Here is a 4,599-nt window from a genome sequence, read left to right as displayed (position 1 = left end):
TTCAACGCTCTGTTGCGTCCTCGGATGAAGTTCCTGGACACGGGTTCTTGTCCTTGAATTGTTCTTCAACACTTACTCCTCAACCACTCGAAGCTTATAGTAACATTTCTGGAACACCGTGTATAGACTGGTTCTAGCTTCTGACCACACATGTTATTTACGAGGGTTGGAACTTTAATGCAATGCACTCCGTCTTCAGGCCACAAGTGGCCCATCGGGACCATCCGACCGCCGTGTCATCCTCAGTTGAGTACGCAGATAGGAGGGGTGTGTGGTCAGCACACCGCTCTCCCAGTCGTTATGATGGTTTTCTTTTACCGGAACCGCTACTATTCGATCGGGTAGCTCCTCAGTTGGCATCACGGGGCTGAGTGCAACCCGAAAAATGGCAACAGCGCATGGCGGCCTGGGTGGTCACCCATCCAAGTGCCGCTCACGTCCGACAGCGCTTAACTTCGGTGATTTGACGGGAATCGGTGTATCCACTGCGGCAAGGCCGTTGCCATTACGTCTTTCTGATATCATTACTTATTAGGAAGTTGCAATGGTCACAGCAATATCGTACAAAATAGATACGTGTTTTAAAGTTTTACTGACCTTCAAAGTTGTCACCAGCATTGTGTATAATATGCTGCCAGCGACGTAGAATACTCTTAGCAGTGCCAGTTGTGTTGAAAGTTCGAGCAGCGCGATCTATTGCGGTTCTGAAGCTATGCTGTTCATTTTTAGAACACAACCTACGACCAGCTTAGAGACAGAAGCGATGACACTTTCTGCAGGACCTGATCATCATTTTGCAGGACAATGCTCAAGCATGTGCAGTGCAAGCTGTTACTGATTTGTTCGACCGATGGGGCTGCTAAGTGCTATACCACCTACTGCAATCCCCTGACTGAAGCCCTCGTGAGTTCAACTCGATTTCTAAACTGAAGGAAACACTTCACGGCATTCGCTTCAGAACTGCTACAAAATCGTCGGGCAATAGACGGCGCCGATCGAACTGTCAACACACCTGGCACTGCTAAGAGTATCCTACAACTTCCACATCGCTGCCAATGGGTTATACACAATGCTGGTGACTACTCTGATGGTCAGTCAAACTTTGAAACACGTATCTATTTTGTAAAAGCTGTAAACAAATAGTTGCCACTATTAAAGTTCCAACCCTCGTATTATTCGACTTCAAGTTAGAATCTGACAATGAACCTTCTAAAGTCGTATAATAACATGTGTGAGTGAATGTTTGATGAGTCCTTATGATTCGGTATAAATGCACTGAAGCCGTTCAATAGCTGGACTCGCAAATTCAATCTGTTTTCATTGCAGAATAAAACTACAGAATGGATCTGCGACTGACAGCTGAATTCCTTACCCTTTTTTTAGGTTAGCATTATAATAAATTTTTAATACAGGCAACTGGAATTTACTGTTTTCTTGATCTCTGGTTTTGTTTCACGCAGAAATTAATATCGCGGCGTCGTTGCGTTGCCAATAACAAAATCTTTGACAGACGTGGCTTCATTCATAATGCGGTATTAATTGTCGTTTTATACGTGCTCGTGGTTATTGAATTCCGCATTGTTCAGCCCGTCCTCCTTGTCCCCATCACCACCACCAGCTATTTATGTGGCCGTATAATTCGCGTCAAAATGCTGACGACAGATACGCCGCATCAAAGTACGTATCTACACCGCTGAGCAGTACTTAAGGCCGTTAGGTAACATTCGCTTGATGTTTTACTGCCAAGTAACGTAGCCCGATGAAGGGTGGTCCACGCATAGAAAGAATTGCTACTCAGTGATGCAGACCTTACTTGAAAGAAGTATGCAAGGAGAGAAACATAAATGACACTTTTGTTCAAAGACTGCAGTCACCGCGATTTGAGATGGTTCCTTGTACATTACAAAAGGAAAGTGGGGGGGGGGGCATAGTTCTTAACAGGGCGTGTGGTCACCGTGGACGGCAACCTATACGCTGCAAGGTGTACCCGCGAGTACCACAAGGTTGGTAAGGGGTTTTTATGACAGAGTTTTCCATTTCTCCAGCAGCGCTGCATAGTCGTTGGGCCACGTGGACCTGCTTGGAGTACGTCTCCCCAGTGCGCCCCACAAGTGCTCGATACCTGGGAACGGGCAGTCCAGCCCATTCGCGTCTTCTCATACCAAGAGCTACTCCATCTGCGCTGTCATCATTATAAATAAACTGATGGCTGAATGCACCCCTGAAAAGACGCACATGGTGAAGGAGTAATGTGACACAACAACGTTGTCCAGTAAGGGCACCATGTTCAGAGATGTTGATCTCGGTGTGGCCATGCAATACATCATTATGTACTGAAGAGCCAGAGAAAGTGGTACATCTGCCTAATATAGTGTAGGGCCCCCGCGAGCACACAGAAATGGTCGCAACACGACTTGGCATGGACTCGACTAAAGTCTGAAGTCGTTCTGCAGGGAACTGCCGCCTTGAATCCTGCAGGGTTGTCAATAAATCCGTAAGAGTGCGAGAGGGTGGAGATCTCTTCTGAACAGCACGTTGCAAGGCATCCCAGATGTGGTCAATAAAGTTTATGTCTGGGACGTTTGGTGGCCAGTGGAAGTGTTTAAACTGAGGAGACTGTTCCTGAAGGCATTCTGTAGCGATTCTGGACGTGTGGGGTGCCGCTTTGTCCTGTTGGAATTGCCCAAGTCCGTCGGAATGTAGAATGGACATGAATGGATGCAGATGATCAGGCACGATCCTTATGTACGTGTCACCTGACAGAGTCGTACCTAGACCTATCAGGAGTCGCATATCACTCCAACTCCACACGCCCCACACCATTACAATGTCTCCACCAGCTTTAATAGTCCCCTGCTGACATGCAGGGTCCATGGATTCATGAGGTTGTCTCGATACCCGCACACGTCCATCCGCTTGATACAATTTGAAACGAGACTCGTCCGACCAAGCAATATTTTTCCAGTCCAATGTTGGTGTGAACGGGCCCAGGTGAGGCGTAAAGTTTTGTGTCGAGCAGTAAACAAGGCAACACGAGTGGGTCATACCGATTATGTTTCGTTGAGTGGATCGGACGCTGACACTTGTTGATGGCCCAGCAATCTGCAGCAATTTGCAGAAGGGCTGCACTTCTGTCCTTGGTCCCTTTCTTGCAGGATCATTTTCTGGCCGCTGCGATGTCGGAGATTTGATGTTTTACAAAAATGGTTCAAATGGCTCTGAGCACTATGGGACTCAACTGCTGTGGTCATAAGTCCCCTAGAACTTAGAACTACTTAAACCTAACTAACCTAAGGACAGCACACAACACCCAGCCATCACGAGGCAGAGAAAATCCCTGACCCCGCCGGGAATCGAACCCGGGAACCCGGGCGTGGGAAGCAAGAACGCTACCACACGACCACGAGATGCGGGCTTTGATGTTTTACCGGATTCCTTATGTTCACGGTACACTCATGAAATGGTCGTATGGGATAATCCCCACTACATGCTGTGTTCCATCGCTCTTGCGCCGACTGTAACACCACGTTCAAACTCACATAAATCTCGATAACAGTGTGCAATCATTCGTTTTCTGAATTTGGGTGGTGTGAAACCAATTGAAATTCGACAGTTGAAGGAGACATGTGGTGATGGAGTTATGGATGTGTCGAAAGTGCGTTCATGGGTGCGACAGTTTAATGAAGGCAGAACATCGTGTGACAATAGACCGAAACAATCTCGGGCTTGCACAAGCCGGTCTGACGACACGATCGAGAAAGTGGAGGGATTTGTTTTGGGGGATCGCCGAATGACTGTTGAACAGATTGCCTCCAGAGTTGGCATTTCTGCGGGTTCTGTGCACACAATCCTGCATGACGACCTGAAAATGCGAAAAGTGTTATCCAGGTGGGTGCCACGAATGCTGACGGACGACCACATGGCTGCCCGTGTGGCATGTTGCCGAGCAATGTTGTTGCGCAACGACAGCATGAACGGGCCTTTCTTTTCGTCGGTTGTGACAATGGATGAGGCATGGATGCCATTTTTCAATCCAGAAACAAAGCGCCAGTCAGCTCATTGGAAGCACACAGATTCACCGCCACCAAAAAAATTTCGGGTAACCGCCAGTGCTGAAAAAATGATGGTGTCCATGTTCTGGGACAGCGAGGGCGTAATCCTTACGCATTGCGTTCAAAAGGGCACTACGGTAACTGGTGCATCCTACGACAATGTTTTGAAGAACAAATTCCTTCCTGCACTGCAACAAAAACGTCCTGGAAGGGCTGCGCGTGTGCTGTTTCACCAAGACAACGCACCCGCACATCGAGCTAACGTTACGCAACAGTTTCTTCATGATAACAACTTTGAAGTGATTCCTCATGCTCCCTACTCACCTGACCTGGCTCCTAGTGACTTTTGGCTTTTTCCAACAATGAAAGACACTCTCCGTGGCCGCACATTCACCAGCCGTGCTGCTATTGCCTCAGCGATTTTCCAGTGGTCAAAACAGACTCCTAAAGTAGCCTTCGTCGCTGCAATGGAATCATGGCGTGAGCGTTGTGAAAAATGTGTACGTCTGCAGGGCGATTACGTCGAGAAGTAACGCCTGTTTCATCG

The 4,599-nt window shown here is 47.8% G+C and overlaps 1 pseudogene; it reads right to left on the bottom strand.

Moving 5' to 3' along the window:
* Positions 1 to 386: 386 nt before the first annotated feature.
* LOC124551559 lies at positions 387 to 504 on the bottom strand (annotated as a pseudogene).
* Positions 505 to 4,599: the final 4,095 nt, after the last annotated feature.

Source organism: Schistocerca americana, chromosome 9 (assembly GCF_021461395.2).
Source record: "Schistocerca americana isolate TAMUIC-IGC-003095 chromosome 9, iqSchAmer2.1, whole genome shotgun sequence".
NCBI lineage: Eukaryota > Metazoa > Arthropoda > Insecta > Orthoptera > Acrididae > Schistocerca > Schistocerca americana.
This window is presented reverse-complemented; position numbering and strand designations above follow the sequence as displayed.